This window comes from Palaemon carinicauda, chromosome 8 (genome assembly GCF_036898095.1).
Source record: "Palaemon carinicauda isolate YSFRI2023 chromosome 8, ASM3689809v2, whole genome shotgun sequence".
In the NCBI taxonomy this organism is placed as follows: domain Eukaryota; kingdom Metazoa; phylum Arthropoda; class Malacostraca; order Decapoda; family Palaemonidae; genus Palaemon; species Palaemon carinicauda.
In genome coordinates, this window is record NC_090732.1 from 56500612 (window position 1) to 56519567 (window position 18956).

The following is an 18956-nucleotide window of genomic DNA, read 5'->3' on the forward strand; positions in this document are numbered from 1 at the left end:
GGCCTTTTTTCTGCAGTGAATTAATAATGGCTGATATATATATATATTTATATATATATATATATATACATATATATATATATATATATATATTTATATATATATATATATTTATATATATATATATATATATATATATGTATTTATATATATAAATATGTCTATATATGTATATATATATATATATATATATATATATATATATATATATATATATGCACACATATTTATATATATATCCATATATATATATATATATATATATATATATATATATACATATAGAAATATATATATACATATATACAGTATATATATATATATATATATATATATACATATAGACAGTATATATATATATATATATATATATATATATATATATATATATAAATACGATGATTAATATACATATATATATACTGTATATATAATACTCATTTATTCCCGTTTCGTAGAAACTTGAGTATCTGTTTTGCTAAGTTATGAATTAGGTTGACGGTGTTTAGTTTACTGTGGTTGGTCAGTCATGGTACCAGATGAAGGGAGGATAGCAACCCCATCCGGAGTAATCCCTCGAGAGAGAAGTAAAAAGCTTAAAGTCATATTATTGTGGTTCCTTTAAGTAATATAACGTGTTTTGTCATGTTTGATAGTTCATTAATGACTACAAGCGTGTTTATGGTACTGTTAGTACTGTTGTGTTCCCGTTAAATCAAGGTTTGTGTTTTAAAGTTTGTTGTAGGAGACCCACTGATACTTATGGAAAAAAGTAATAAAATATAACTAAATCACTACTTTTAATGAAAAAATTCCTATGTGATATAGAAGTTTCTCAGAATCTCTTCTGCCACAGGACGTTTCTTAGTAGATTGCTTTTGAAGTAGCAGAAAGTTTCTTGGAAGAGTACTCAGTCCTTTTGAGTTTTTCCTTCTCCGGAAACCCTCGACTACAAAATTGAATTTTACAGAGAATGTTTTTATGTCGAGACTCTTGTGTGTTGCTGTTGTCTTCAGTTGTGGTGGTCTGTTGGTAACGACCTTGCCTGGTGATTGCCAGACTTGGGTTCGAGTCCCGCTCAAACTCGTTACTTCCTTTGGTCGCTGCAACCTCACCGTCCTTGTGAGCTAAGGATGGAGGGTTTGGGGGAACCTATAGGTCTACCTGTTGAGTCGTCAGCAGCCATTGCCTGGCCCTCCTTGGGTGGAGAGGGGGCTTGGGCGCTGATCATATGAAATATGGTCAGTCTCTAGGAAGTGTCCACCTTGTAGAGCAATGTCACTGTCCCCTGCCTTTGCCATTCATGATCGGCATTCATATCTTTAAATAAATATGCTGTAGGTTAGGCATGATGTAATAAATTCCACCAGAGAATGAAATGTAGCTAAATCCGTAATTAGACTATATTTTCAAAATTTAAGATTCGTCCTTGCTTCTATGTTTATTGTGTTAATATTATACGAGGGTAATTGAAAGAATATGAAATTATCTCTGCAATTGTTATCCCATTTCTCCTTTTCCCTTGCTGACATCTTAATCATTGAACTTATTTTTATGTCTCTCTCAGATTCTTTTCCGTCGGTATCAACCGCAATAAAAAAGGAGAGGAAAAGACCCTTGTCCGCTTTCCCAGTTAGCTTTCCGCCCAGAAAGGCAGTGCGGTGAGAAAAATCGAGAAATGTGGAAGACAGGAAATTGGTAAATGGGAAATGATTATTGCTCTGTCACTTTGTTAAGCGAGTCTTTCGTTTTCTAGGTGTAGTGGTTTATTTGGGCCTTTGGAAAGTCCCGAAGAACCAAATAGCGATTGACCGAGTCGTGAAAAGCGGTTGGAATTTAGTAGTTTTGATTGACCTTCGCAGCGTTTGGCTATTGTGTTATGTAGTGTTTCTTTTTATACCAACAAATACATTTCTGCAAATTTGTTTCAGTTCAGTTTATATGTTTTTTTTTTTTTCAGATATTTGTTATGTACGATATGAATCAGCGAAAATATTTTTCGTTTATATTCCAATGTGAACAACACAAATTTGTCTTTGGATACTTAACCTACATTCTTACATGTCTCTAGAATGCATAACCTTCATTCTTATGTCACTTTAACACAATTTGAAACCAATCAAGCAGCCAAATTATACCTGCTTTGATATCCTATATATGCCACGCAGGAATCCTTGGTAATAGCACCACTTAGAATGCACTATCGCATCATTACTGCAATTTGTTGCTCAGAGCAGCGTTTCATGGTACGTCGTTGAGCGCTTATAATAATTTTAATAATTTCAACAACGATATTAACGACGACGACGACGATCACGATAATGACGACAACGATGACAAATAAGACGTGGAATTGACTGGTGTCTTCTTGCCTTTTTTATTTTATGCTCGTTTATTTAGTGTCCCATAATGGATGACTCATCTTAATTGGTGAACGTTTAAAGTCTTTTCATTAATATCGAGGGTTCCTGCTTTTTTATTTTCTATGGACATTGTATTGCAGGTAAGATCAACGCAGAAAACCGAGCAGTGATGTATGTCAATATCCATATATCGATAAATTAATAATAAACTTGGTCTAATTTCGTTGGAGATGGGAGGCCTAAAACGAGTCCTCGTACTGAAGAGTGAGATCTAACAAGGACTGCCTGAGAGAAAGAAAATTATTAAAAAAATAATTATTTGTCAGATAATGTTGATCTTTGTAAAAAGTGAGAACCTTACATGTTTATTTATGGTTACTTTTTCTGATTTCTTGTCATAGGCTCTATGATTAAGTACTTTCAAAGACTTTTGAATTGATGGCATTGTATACCAGCACCTTGAAGGACACATGCGACATGTAAAATACAAGCACGATTAAAGCATATTGCATTTATATCTGGTAAGACATACCTTATTGCTTTGAAAAGTCATGAGACAAACGTAACGCATCCAAGGCTTTTTTTTTTTTCTTTTAATACAAAATTAAAAATAAGCACAATAACATAGTAAATTCGAGTATCCGTTGATACAATAATATAAATAGGGCTAGCATTTAGAGACATACGAAAATTTGAAAATGGACAAAAGCACTCTACGAAACAGATGTGATGACAATGCCGTCTCTCATTTTACTTTATATTACATACCTGAGTGATTCAGAATTAACTATAAACAGAATGTTTATGTCATGTTTCTTCACCAGGGTAGGTATCAGTGTACAACGGAACTATGGAAATATATACACACACACATATATATATATATATATATATATATATATATATATATATGTATGTATATATATACATATATACTGTATACATATATATATGTATATATATATATATATATATATATATATATATATATATATATATATATATATATATATATATACTGTATATATATATACTCTATATATGTACTGTATATATATTCAGTACCAAGTCTTATCAGAAAAACTCAACCTTCAATCTAATATAGAAGAACCATGAAGAACATAAACGCCATTCAAGAGATATAACTTTGGAGCGAATATTTTCTTTTCATGGCGGATCTTTATTGAGTAAAAATATTCGTATCTTATTTAATAGAGAGAAATTAATTACTTCAAATATGAACTTCGTATAGAAATTCTATATTGCTAACTAAAAAATATCCCATACCGAAATTCTGTGGATCAGATTTATAATTGGAAAGAAATTCTACCAATTATATTATAATTCTGAACAAAATTCCAGTAATTCAAACATTTTGATTCTCAACAAAAAACCTCCAATATGGAAATGATAGTTTTGATGGAAATCCTGAATAGAAAAAAATATATTTTATTTAAATACATACTATCGGAAAACGTTTTAAATTCCCTAACTCTCGTGGGAATACACCAAACCTTACATTTTTGCCTATACTACCCTGCAGGATTTTTTTTTTCCTCCACGGTCTAGCTTCCTTTTATCCATTTTGTTGTCCAACCGTTATCTGATTTCACTGGTTGCCGGATGACCTCACATGCTCCAGCGCTGGGTCATATAGCTCAAATGAAAAAATTAGGTCAAATGTAAATTTTGTTATTACATTTTGCAAGCACTAGCATCAATTTGGTTGGCCTTACTGAAATCCTCCCTGGGCATTGTGTACTTTGTTTGGAGGGGAGGACGGTCGAGATGGAGGTGAGCGGGAGCTTAGTCATGTTATTGAGTGATGGATGAAAGAGCAATAGTCAGATCCATGTCAATATCCGTTAAACATTTCTAAGAAGGATTCAATTTCCACGGAGAAACTGCCAGAGAACTAGGTTTCTACGACGATGAATACTCTTGTATCCACACTTACTAACGCTCACAATAATACATTCATATGTATGCCCACCATTGGCAAGACCCCATTAGAAGCGAGAGACTGAGGACCCAATCAGTGAATTTATGTTCTTGATAGTTAGTCAGAGGGTGGGGTCATAAAGAGATTACTGGATACGGGCTAAAATTCCCCCCCCCCCCCCTTCACCTTCACAAAATAAATTACTAAGAACCGTATCTACTTCTTTAAGGGGAAACAATCCTTTACAAACACATACACACACACACACACACACACACACACACACACATATATATATATATATATATATATATATATATATATATATATATATATATACATACATACTGTACATACATTCAACTATGATAATCTCACTACTAACACTTGTGGTTTTCATATATCCAAACATCAAGCCACAAATACCTATTGAAATAGAATTCACTCTGGTTTGGGATCAAGATGAACAGAAAAAAGTAACAGGAAAAAAGAAAGTTTTCAATTATAAAAAAATAAAATAAAGAGGATAGGTAACACCCAGAGCTATGTCCTGACAAAGAGATTGCAGCCATTTGCCAGAACTGAGGTGCTGAGATAATGTTAATTTCTAGCCAAGCGGGCCACGGCTGAGCAAAGACTAATTAAACTAAGTTATCAATTAGCTAATTAAAGTAATGTCATATACTCACCCACATGTCTAACGAGCGTAGTGCAACGTATTATGTTTGTCAGGACAGAGGAGCAATAGAATCATATTAAACACGAGCAAAGCAAACCACAGCAAAACCCAATTGAACTAAGTGATTAATTAGATATTCAAAATAGCAACAGAATATTCTCCCATGTGGCTAACGAGCATAGCGCAACATGTAGGCTACCGCTTGCCAGAACAGAGGAGCTATGAGAAGATGTTAAATTACAAGCAAAACTAGCCATGGCTCAGCAAAGACAAATAGAAGTGATTGATTATCTAATTCAAATACAGTAATACCAAAATACTCGCCCACTTACCTAACACTTATAGCGCAACGTGTACCGTTTTCCAGAACAGAGGAGCAATTAGATAATGTTGAAGTGCAAGCAAAGCAAGCTTCCGGTGAGCAAAGACCAGTTGAACTAAGTGATTATTTAGATGGTCAAAATAACGCAAAAATACTCATCCATGAGGGTAACATATGTAGCAAAAAATGTACCACTTGCCAGAACAGAGCAGTAATGAGATAATATTAGATTATTAGTAAAACTAACCATGCATTGGCAAAGAAAAATAGAACTAAGTGATTGATTAGATAATTAAAATAATGCCTATAGAGTCACCCACACGGCTAACATGTAGAGTGCAATTTGTACTGCTTGTCAAAACAGAGGAACAATGAGATAATGTTAAAGTGTGAGGAAATCAAACCTTTCCCAAAATTGAAGTAAGTTATTAGTCAAAGTAATTCCTAAATATTCGCCCACGCTAACGAGCATAGTACAACATATCTTCTACTTTCCCACCGTTATCCCTACATTAAGGGGTTGGTTGCATGATATGCCCTCTCCAATGCAAACAAAAGCATCCTCTTCCACCAAATCTCTTCTCTCCATGTCATCCTTCACCTTATCTCGTCATCTAATTCTTTCGCTTCCTCTCGATCTTCGCCAACTAAGTTCCTCCTAAGCCCTCCTCACTCCTTCCCCATCATCCATCCTTAACACGTTCCAGCACTATCTCAACCATGACACTTTTATCAACTTTGTAATCTTTACTACACCTACTATTCTTCTTATTTCATTATTTTCCAATCTTTCAAGCAATGATTTCCATTAATCCACTTCAGCATTCTCAAATCTGTTCTCAAAAACTTTTCTTCCTCTTTTTGTCTTAGAGCGCACTTTTACGATCCAAAGAGTAACACTGGCCCTATTACTTTAGCTTGATTGGCATTGTGTTATAATACATCATTCCTGCTACCTCATTCAACTTCCCCCAGGCTACTTTTATCTTATTCTCAACTTCAACTTTACGGCCACTCCTCCCGACTTATAGAGGACCCCAAATATCTAAACTGTTCCACCTGTTTTACAACCGAGCCTCTACTTTCATGTATGGCTATCCTGCCCCTACCTTCCTTAATGCTGATCATAGCTTCAGTCTTTCCCACATTTACCCTCAACCACCCCCTCCAAATTCGCTTGCCACTCTACAACCATTCTTTGTAAGTCTTCCTCATTTTTAGTGATAATCACCACATCATCTGCATGTAGCAATTCCCATAGCTCTTCATTTCTGATCTCCTCACTTAATGCAACCAAGACCAACACAAATAAAGACAGACTTAATGCTGACCCCTGATGAAATCCAACACTAACTTCAAAATTTTCTGTTTCCCCAACTGATTTGATTACTTTTGTACTTGTTCTTATGTACATCACCTCTACCATTCTGACCAACTTCTCTGGGACTTTCCTCTTGTACATCACCTCTATAATTCTGACCAGCTTCTCTGGGACTTTCATCTTCCTCAAACACCAAAACATCACATATCTTGGTATTGTATCATAAGCCTTCTCTAGATTTACAAATGCACAGAAGAGCTTCTGGTTTTCATTTAGCCTCCTTTCCTGTAGCTGCCTTACTATAAAAAGTACACCCACAGCTCCTTTCCTCCTCATGAATTAATACTGCTTAAATATAGATACATGTAGACTCTCCTTCCAATCTTTAGACATTACTTCCTCCTCCCATATTGCTCTTAATAAATACAGCATCCATTTTTTCCCCATTGCAGCTATTATCTTGACCATTCCAATTTGAAACTCTGAAGGACTGGGTGTTCTAAAAATTCTTATTTTACCCAATACCCACTTCACTTCAGTATTCTGTATCGCCATCACAGGCCCCTTCACCCATTGTGCTTCACATACCTCCTCTCTCTCATTTTCAGTATTCAATAGTTGTATCAAAACATGTACTTCTTCCAAAAATAGAGGAGCAATGCTATAATGTTGATATACAAGCATAGCAAGCCATGGTAAAGCAGAAACCAACTGAAGTATGTGACTAATTAGATTACTAAAATAAAGCCAAAATACTACCCCACACAGCTAACTGCATAGCTAAACATGTACCCTTGCAATAATAGAGGAGCAATAATTTAATATTAAATTGAGAGTGAAGCGAGTCATAGATAAGCAGAGACCAATAAGTAAATAAATACTCTTAATTTGGTGTACAAATATACCCGTAAATGTGCTTAAGTCAGGGGGTTAGCAGTATGACAGGCCAATCGGCTTACCAGAGAAAAGTTAACATGTTTGTTTTTCTGCTGATACTTTTTTCTTGTCCAATACCTTTTACCCGTTACTTTCGGTTCTACAATCCAAGATCACAAACCAAAGCGTAAATTCTCTTTATAAGTATATATATATATATATATATATATATATATATATATATATATATATATATATATATATATATATATATATATATATGATGATGATTGTCTGTGTGTTTGTGTATGTGTCTGTGTGGTCGCTTAAGAAAAATTGTACAAGGACTTACAGAATATTTAATGATCGAATCTTATGAAATTTTTATCGAGAAAGCTAACCCCGCTATTTCCATTTTGATGAAGATTCATCTTGGGGGTCTACGGGCTCATAATTAGACTCCCCTGAAATTGTAGTCTATGAAATCGGGCGAAATATGGCAGGCTGACACCGTAGACTTCAACTTTAAAAAAAAAAATCTATAACTCGAGAAATCTAACGTAGCTATTTTTTATTTTGACCAAGACCCATCTTGGGGGTTAAAGAGGCCCCATAATTACAAACCCCATAAAACTGCATTCTATAATAATGAAGCAATTACAATGAATTTTGACACAGATTGTATGACCATACGAGGTTATCTATGGTTATATAGCATACACTGATTTTCTTTTCCATGAGATAGAATGTACAAAAACTTAGAACATTATTGATTGAGTCTTACGTAACTTTTATATTTTTTTTTCAGTTTTATACAAGATGATGTCACCCAAAAAGAGATTCCCATTCAGTAAATCCGATAAAGCAAATTCGGTGGATAGAAGAAAATAGCAGGACAGAGAAGAGCAGAGGAATTTATAGAGGAAAAAAAATGCAAGAAGAATGACAGCTAGACATAAAGCAGAAAATAAAGAGCAGATGGATTTAAGAAGGAATACTAATGCAAGCAGAATGGCTGCTATATTGTGTGAGGCAGAAGACGAAGAGCAGATGGATTTGAGAAGGAACACCAATACAAGCAGAATGGCACCTAGACGTGAAGCCGAAGATGAAGAGCCGAGAAATTTAAGAAGGAACACTAATCCAAGCAGAATGATGCCACCCCAAAAGAAATTCTACAAAATAATTAATGGTTGAGTCTTATGTAATCTTTATATTTTTTTTCAGTTTTCTACAAAATGATGCCACCCAAAAAGAGGTCCTCATTCGCTATATCCAATAAAACAAATTCGATAAAAAGAAAAAAAAAGCAGGAAACAGAAGAGCAGATGAATTTACGGAGGGAAACAAAGGCAAGAAGAATGACACCTAGACGTGAGACATAGATGAAGAACAAAAAAAAATACTCATGCAAGTGAGATGGCCGCTAACCATAAAACAGAAAATGAAGAGCAGATGGATTTAAGAAGGAACACTATGTAAATAGAATGGCAGCTAAAAGTGAGACAGAAGACGAAGAGCAGATGAATTTGAGAAAGAACATTAATGCAAGCAGAATGGCAGCTAGACGTGAAGCCGTAGATGAAGAGTAGAGGAATTTAAGAAGGAACACCAATGCAAGCAGAATGTCAGCTAGACGTGAACCAAAAGATGAAAAGCGGATGAATTTAAGAAGGAACACTAATGCAAGCAGAATGGCAACTAGACGTGAAGCACAGGATGAAGACCAAAGAAATTCTCGCCTTAAAAATAATCTACAAAGAATAGCGGCTATGAAAAATCTGGAATCAAGAAATAAAAAAAAAAAAAAAAACGACTCGACTTCAGGATAACAACCAAAGAATGATTGTCCATCGAAACCAAGAAACATCGGAAGGAGCTGAGAATAGTTGCCATATTGATAGGATTATACATGCAGAAGCTCTTGGCATGTCCTTTTAATGCTGTACAATGGTGTCCTGGTGCCTTCATTTATAATCCAAGACACCCCTATGAAACAAAAGACATAGTACAAATTGGCCTAATGTCACAACAATGTCATCATTGTGATGCTCAGAAATGGAAGAATGAACCTCCTGGACTGTTGCAGTGGAGGGAAAATTAGACTGCCTTTGTTCGCTGAACCTCCTGAATATATGAAAAAAATCTTCTCAATGGAACATCCCACCATTCAAAACATTTTTTTGAAAAATACTACTATACAATAACGCTTTCCAGATGGCTTCATTTGGAGCAAAATTTGTGAATGAAGGGGGATTTAAGCCCACATTCAAAATCCAAGTGCAAATATACCCGGGCAACGCCGGGTAACCCTGCTAGTGTGTGTGTGTATACACACACACACACACACACATATATATATATATATATATATATACATATATATATATAGATAGATAGATAGATAGATAGATAGATAAAGATAACGTTACTGATAAGAGTTTTTTACCATATTACAAATTATTGAGACGAAGAACTTGCTTACGTGTGTTTACACATGCTTTTAAAATATCGTGAATAAACTGTTTCATAATTCCACCTCAAATAAAAAAAAAAGATAATTTATCTGAAAATATGTATAATTAATTGTTGCAAAGTTGAAAAACGGTCAACATTTGTTTTTTTTATAAATAAATGAAAAATTTCTAACATAAAATCTCGGGTTTTCAGGTTTTTTTATCAAAAGTTTTAACCTCGTCGGAGGGGGAAGTTTAAGGGAAAAATTCAGGATTTTCTGAAATCTACTGTTACAGGTTCTGTAAACCTTCATGTCTAGTATATCTAGTTTTATGTGATTTATAAGAACGTCTTTAATTCGTCATTGGTGTATATTCGAGTCTACTCTAAGGAAGATGTAAACGCTGTTTTATCATACAAAGATTTACTAAAAAGAAAGAAATGGAGGCTGTTGTCTGAAAGGCGTATCGCAGTTCAACTTCATTTGATGTGGTGCTGATGATCTCAATTTCTTAGTGCGGCCGTGAGAAACTCGAAAATAGGGAAATTGTTGGACAAATTTGTGCAGTTAATTTGCCCAGCGAACATTTTAACTTGCCAACTTTTTTGTTGCCGGGTGTCTTTTAAACGTACTTCTGACGTCTTAATTTTTCAGAGAGAGAGAGAGAGAGAGAGAGAGAGAGAGAGAGAGAGAGAGAGGGGGGGGTTTCGTTTCTAAGCAATTCGAATAATATTGAAACTCGTGTGTGCGTATGTGGTTATTATTTCTATTTTGGTTCCGTGGGGAATGGTACTGTTAATATACTTTTCGTCTAATGGACATTATGAATCTAATTTCTACCTATAGTATTTTCCGGTAGTGTTCGCACTATAGCAGGATTATCAGTCTTGAGAAAGAAAAGAATAAAAGATGTCGTTTTACTAGATAGCATATTTAATAGATAATACCGAGGTGCGACTGGGTCTTGTGATGCATATTTCATTGAAAGTAGCAACATTCATTGGCAACGTTAATAAAAAAAATATGCCAACAGTGATTTCTCTAACTACCCCTTTTCCTAGTTATCATAGCTTAATTGTACCAATTTACCCTCACAAATCAGAAACCCAAGTTTGATCCCGAATAAGTTTTGAAAAAAGAACGATAAAAAGTACATTGGTACCTGATGAGAGAGAGAGAGAGCGAGAGAGAGAGAGAGAGAGAGAGAGAGAGAGAGAGAGAGAGAGAGTAATTCGTCATAATGTATGCCTTCAAATAATTAAAAATTGAAGTACTTTGACGAAATCAAATATAAAAATTTGTATAACATTAATTCATCTCTCTCTCTCTCTCTCTCTCTCTCTCTCTCTCTCTCTCTCTCAGTCACATAAGCACGTAAAATTCTTATTTTCAATCGCGTAGAATCACCTGCTACTGAATAGTTCGTAGTGGAGACATTGCTCTCCCAGGAACATTGCTAATTTTTTGTGAGTTTAGAATTTAACTTTACGTGTCGCTCTGAGTGAACTTCTACGTTCCACGTAAACTTCCCGAAGTTGGTATACACTTGCATGTTGGCAGGTCTTCATTCTCAGTTTAAAACTTGACATGCAAATTGTCTCAAGGGAAAGGCAAGAGTGAAATACGGGGCGCATCGAAGACAGAAGTTTTCGCAATTTCGGGATGAGTTTTTCCACAAGCCGTATTGAAACACTTAAACTTAGACATTTTCTTTTGTATTCTTTACAAACTATTTATACAAGAGGTTAGTTTATTATTCAATATATGTAAAGAATGTAAGAAAATAAAATCTCCCGTAAGCTGCGTTTAGACTATTTTTGTTTTCCTTTTTTTCCTTTTATTACGGGATATATTATATAAAAAAAAAATCTGTCCTGAATATTCTTCAAAAAATTTCCAATGTTGACAATTCCTTCCTTGATATGAAGAAACTCATGGATAATTTACATCCCACTCAGCCTTGTAATGAAAATGACGTCTCATCTGTAAAGACAGTTCTTTAAATAAAGGAATTCTAGAAAAACTACAAATTTCCAGATTTAGAAACGGATAGGTAACCGTCACAAAAAAAAAAAAAAAAATGGCAGCTTGATCACTTTCTGAATTAGAAAGTATAGGCTTAATCTTGAATGTTACGTTCATGATATATAAGGAATTCACACTCCAGGCTCCACATATCTTTCCAAAAGCAGAACGGAAAGAAATGGAAAAAAAAAAGACTGCAGAAATTGTGAATAAAAGCTAGTTTAGGTTTGCAATTAGAATTAAATGGGCATACTGTTCTCGCAAAAAGCTTTTAATTCAGTTATTATTATTATTATTATTATTATTATTATTATTATTATTATTATTATTATTATTATTATTGCTAACAAAGCTGCAAACTTATTTGGTAAAGAAGCGTGCATTAAGCCCAAGGGTTCAAACAAAGAAAATAGCCCAGTGAGGATAGGAAATAAGGAAATAAATAAACTACAAGAATAGAAATAAACAATAAAAATAAAATATTTTAAGAACATTAACAACATTAAAATAAATCATTCATATATAAACTATAAAAACAATAGTGTGCCAGATTGTACCCTCAAGCAGGCGAACTCTAACTCACAGTGGAAGACCATGGTACAGAGGATATGGTGCTACCCAAGCCTAGAAAACAATGGTTTGATTTTGGAGTGGCCTTCTCCTAGAAGAGCTGCTTACCATAGCTAAAGAGTCTCTTCTACCCTTACCAAGAGGAAAGCAACCACTGAATAACTGCAGTGCAGTAGTTAACCCCTCGAGCGAAGATGAATTGTTTGGTAACCAGTGTATGAGCATAGAGGAGAATGGGGATAGAATAGGCCACAATATTTAATGTATGTGTGGCAAAGTTAAAACAAGCCGTGACCAGTAAGAGGGATCCAAAGTAGTACCGTCTGGCCATTCAAAGGACCCAATAACTCTCCAGAACACCTCAGTGTTATAAAAGAGGAGCGCAAAGGACGAGAAAGTTATGCAGAACTAGGGAATTGTCTTTGAAGTGGAGATATTAACACCTAAATATTATACCCAATATTATATTGGATGTTTTATTTCTATATTCAGAATATTGATGCATCTTTGGTGATCTGAGGTAATGTGGTTTATGTCACTGACACTCATAATGGGAAAAGATTTGTTACAGCGGCTTTTGAATTGTACTTTAATTTGCTCATCAAAGTCGCCATATTCTGTTTGCATTGACATCAATAACTGTTGACAACAGTGGGTGAGGCTTGAACAAGCTATGTCAAGCAGACGAATGAATGGTGGGAATGATGATAACGGTAAAAGATTCAATCTCTAGACAATCATCATAATGATCATCATAATAACCACAATAATAACTGATAATAATTTCATTACTACTACTACTACTACTACTACTACTACTGTCACATTAACTCCAATACCTACTGCTGTGTGATTACCGCTATTTCGTCTCTTCTTTAAACCATTTGCAAAATGGAAATGCGATATTACAGGATCTATCAGTTTCCAAATAGTATTACGTCTTCAGTGTCCATAGGGAAATTATGTTACAGTTCATTGAATGCTCAAAGGGACGTTGATGAACTGCGAGTTTAGCAGTGGCCCATTTGAAAGCCATTTTATATTATGCCTTCCACTCGGCTTTTCCTTAGAAACCCATTACACTGGGAATTTGGGTTATTGGGCTTCTGTTCCTTTGGTTATACATTTACATCCGCACAATGAATATTAGTGTTACTTTTGCTCTGTGGTCCGACTTTGCAGTAAGTTTGTCGACCTACCGGAGTTTAAATTCATAATTTAATTTCTATTATTATTTTGAGGAAATAGATTATGGTCAGTCATGGTAATTTTACCTTTTTCCTTGACTGAACCTCAAAAACAAAAAGCAAAGAACTCACACACATATATTGTACATATAGATGTCCTAAGCCCTTGAAATGAAAAACATACAGATATATATATGTTAGTTTGATTTTATGCAGTGAGATCATTGGCCTTTTTAAGAGCACCATGACTCTTATAAAATGTTGTGCGAGATCATAGGACTCTCTTATATGTGACATGTCTAAGAATTATTGATGATAAGATCTTTTAATCACATTGGAGATTTCCACAAATTTAATAGATTCAGCATATTGGAGCAACAATGTGGTCACTCCTCATAAAAATTCAGTACCCATCTGAGGGTATCTTCGCTGTGCAAAGTGGTCTTTAATTTTTGCAATAAAGTGAGAAAAAAGTATGTTCCGATGTCTCCTTTATCTATTGAAAGGGATATAATTGGTGTCAGGTGAGGTCACATCTGTTTGAGGGTGCTTTGAACGAAGTTGTATTTTAAGCCAATAATATATAAGTTCAAAATGCCTAGGTCTACAAGGTTTAACAAAGCAGACACAGCTGCTTCCGGAGATGAAAATGAAGGAACATTTGGTTACAGTGTTTTTTAGAAAATAGGTTAGATAATCTAACCGAGTAAATAAGAAGATAATTAGATGTACGAGAAGAAGATCAGCGTGCAACCCGAGTATCTCCAATGCACATGAACGAAGTTCAGATGCACACGAGTGTAAATGACATGCACAGTAGTTAGGGTACTCAAAATGTCGTTGCTCGAAAATTGCCAGAACTTCAGATAAGTGTTAGGCCTTTTGACGACCAACGGCCTAATGAAGGGCTTCAATCGATCGATCTAAGTGTTTTTGAGAGACTCTGAAGTGGCCACATATGGGTGGTCAGAAAGAGAAAAAGCAATACAAGTAATCAGATTACATCAAGGTGCTCAGGCAATAGAGATAAAGGGTTGGCAATCAGATTGTTTAAAATTTTATACTGAAATAAAGCGATATTTAATTGAGGAATATGCTTTACCCCATGCAAGAAAAGGCGAAATTAAAGAGAGGGAGGAGGCTTACCAGGTGTTGGCAGTGTCAAGCCTACAGTCGTCTATCTCGGGATTGCCTGACAAAAAAACTCCGAGAACAGGCGGGCTCTGGTACACCACCCTCCGCCCAGTATCCGAGGAATAGGAGGCAGAGAAAGGGTGACACAAGGGAGACTGATTCCCTCACCCCCCACCGCATGCATGATAGCAGTAATAGTTGACGAAGCAGCAAGCATGAACAGCCCTGGTACAATGAAGCTGGAGTTCAACTGGCATGCGGGCAGTGACACCCCTCTCACTATCACATCCTCACCCCCTTGGTACTAGAGGAGATGGCAGCGGGTCACGACGATGTTTCAAGCAGGGTCATTAGTCCGTGCTGCCCATCTCTGGATCCAACATGGTGGTTCAGAGTTCTAGCAAACAGGATAGATTTGCCAGATAAGTCAATCCGAGCTTTGATCAACACAGAAGCCAGTGTTTCCTTTCTTGAACAAGGAAGTTCCTTGAACCCCCTAAATTTGGCTACACCCATCATCCTTGACATGCCTGGAGGAAATAAACTACATGCATGACATACAACGACAGTCAACTTTCAGATGGGATCTGTGAAATATGAACATATTTTCTTTATCTTACTTACCTTAGGTATCACAATATCCAGGCTATACATGGTCTTGACTTTATTTTGAATACCCAAATATCGATTTGTGGGGAAAGACATAGTAAAAGCTATGTCAGGAGGGAGCATTTCTGCCAATAGAAGGTTATGAAAGAGTAAGTCCCTACGCAAGAGGGGAAACAAGTGGGGAAGCTAACGGGAAATAGTGGATCCAAAGAGTTTACGTGTATAACAGTGATCCAATCTCGGCCTCTCCTGCAGAGAACTAAGTTGTTCTTAAACCGCACGAAAAATGGGCACATATTGTGGAACGAAGTGGAAATTACGATAATTAGGTTAGAAAATAAAAGACTTGTTTTAGGAAGTGATTCTATGGGCAAGTTGAAGGTATGTGAAATTACCAATGACGAAATCTTGTGAGCCGCGACTCCAGATCACACAAACGAACGCACTCAGAACTTGATTAGGCAAGCCCACAAACAATACCTGCCAGAATATCACCCTGTAGTTAGTAACATTGTTAATAGTCATCTCGATGTAATTGCAATTGGAGACAAGCCAACGGGGAAGATTGGACAATTTCCCTTTAGTACTGAAATGGGGAAGACGAAGCCAATCAGGTCAAGGCCTGATAGGGTACCCATTCATTTCCAAGGAGAGATAGGAAGGGAAATCAGTAAATTGAGAGAACACTGGAGAGCGACCCATCCTTTCTGAATGTGCCTTGTTAGAATCTTTTTATGGAGAATGAGTGCTTGATCCCGGACTCTCCTATACAGATACATCCAATATATGCTGAGGTCAATAAAAAGAGCATAGGACAAACAGCATTACCCCAAATAACTTTCTGGCAACCGCAACCCTGCACAAGTAAAAAAGATATGTGGATATATATTGAACATGAATATGTATCCCGTGTCAGCTTATGTGATTTCTACACATGTATATAATTTATAAAATTATACATAATTACAAATATCTATGAATGTGTATACAATATATATATATATATATATATATATATATATATACATATATGCATATATATACATTATATATGCACATATATATATATATATATATATATATATATATATATATATATATATATGTGTGTGTGTGTGTGTGTGTCTAAGAAACTACCGGTTTATAAATACTTCAGACAAATTGAAGTTAGAACCACGAATCAGATTTGGAAGTTACAGCAAGTGGAGAATGAGTTTATGAAATATTGATCGTATATCATGACCCTAACTGAAACCCATTATAATGGATTGGTAAAGATAATTGTACACCAAGGCAATATTACGTATATCTATATCTATCTACCTATATATATATACACTCATATATACTACTGTATATATATATATATATATATATATATATATATATATATATATATATATATATATATATATATATACTATATATATATATATATATATATATATATATATATATATATATATATATATATATATATATATATATATATATATATATATATACTCAGGAAAAATAAATGGAGTTAGAAAAAAGGGGGTAGGAAGAATGATCATGACATCTAGAGCAGAAAAGGCATTAACGGAATGGATGGAGAGCTGTAAATAGTTGAGATTGTTGTTTGCAAAGTTTAAATCAAAGCACTTCAATATGAGTATTCGAGTTTGCTATGCACCAATAAATTATTCCCATGAAGAAAGGAAAGGTAATTACAATGAAGAACTGTAGAAGGTAATAGATGAGATCCAAGGACAGAGATAGGATGATTGTGATTGGTGACTTCAGTGCTAAAGTTGGAAGGAATAATCACGGTATAGAGAATGTGATGGGTGTTGAGAGTCATGACGAAGTTGCAAATAAAATTGGGGAACATTTTATAAGTTTTTGTTCAACAGACAAACCTATTATTGGAGGTACTCTTTTCCAGCACAAGGACAACCACAAATATACATGGACTTCACCATGTAGCAATTACAAAAATCAAATAGATCACATAACCATTAATCAAGAGGGAAGGAGGACTCTGAGAAATGTAATAAACTACAGAGGTGCAGATATTGGCAGTGATCACCAACCCCTTATTGCCACACTAAAATTAAAACCAAAAGAACCCAACAGAAATGTAGATAGAATACCTATATTTGATACAACTAAGCTTCTAGAAGAGGAGCACAGAGAAACCTTTGCAATTGAATGCAGGAATCGATTTGCAGGCATAGAGACTTTACGAGATGAAGAGCAAACAATTAATGAAGAATAGTGTGATATTGAGACATACATCAGTCAGTTGGCAATGAAGCTTTGGGACATGCAGTTACAAGGAGAAAACCATCGATATCAAATGATACTTGGTATACTATAAAAATGAGGAAGTAATGAAAATTACAAGATAGAGCATGCGAAGTATTCCAGTATTGATAGTAAAGTCAAAAGAAATACCAGGAATGACTGGAGAGAATATTTAGAAAAGAAAGCATATGAGGCTGACAGAGCTATGAATCCAGGGATTGGCTATGGTGTAAGAATTATTAATGAAATCTGTGCTGGCGGAAAGAAGAGGAAGTATATACCCATCAAAAAGAGAGATGGGTCTGTTATAACAACAGAAGATGAAGAAAAGCAACATTGGATGGAACACTTTAGAGAGGTCATGAATAGGAGATAGGAAAGAAAATATTTGATTGATATACCTGAAGCTGAGGAAGACCTTGATTTGCCCAGGAATGAAATCAGTGTGTTTGAAGTCAAGGGCATTATTAAAAAACTAAAGAGATTGAAAGCTACTGGTTACGATGGAATAACTACTGAGATCATACTAACCGAAAATGAAGTGACCCCCAGAATACTTACGAGATTATTTTGTAGAATGTGGATGAAGATGCAAAATCGGATGAATGGGAGCTAAGATTGTTGCTGAAAATGGCAAAAAAAAAAAAAAAAAAGTGATCTGACTGAATGCTATAATTACAGAGGCATCACACTTACATCAGTTGTCATGAAAATATATAGTATGCTCATTCTAAAGAGAATAGAGAGAACCATAGATGAAAAGCTGAGATGAACAAGCAGGATTTAGAAAAGGTAGAATTCGTACTAACCAAATTTTCATTTTAAGACAGCAATGTGTAGAATATAAAAATTTACTTTTGATGCCATTTGAGGACCATGAAAAAGCCTTTGCCAGTGTTCACCGGCCAATTTTGTGGAGAGTTCTGTGTTATTAAAGAGTTTCTCTTAAATATGTAAATTTGATTAAGCCTGTTCATGACCATAGCAAGTTCAAACTTAATGTTAGTGGAGTACTATCAATGAATTTCCAGTGAACACAGGAGTACTCCAGGGGAATGTGTTGTCACCTATAGTGTTTATCCTCCTCATGGATTTTGTGATGTATAGAACAATTGGGGATGGTGGAAAAGAATTGGACTCGATTGGTAACAGGAAATTAGCTGACCTAGAGTAAATTGATG

At 35.0% G+C, this 18956-nt stretch overlaps 1 protein-coding gene across 1 annotated transcript in view; it reads right to left on the bottom strand.

Moving 5' to 3' along the window:
- dally (division abnormally delayed protein) overlaps positions 1-18956 on the bottom strand; it is a 995610-nt gene that overhangs the window by 770805 nt on the left and 205849 nt on the right. The gene's annotated exons all lie outside the window — the stretch shown is intronic.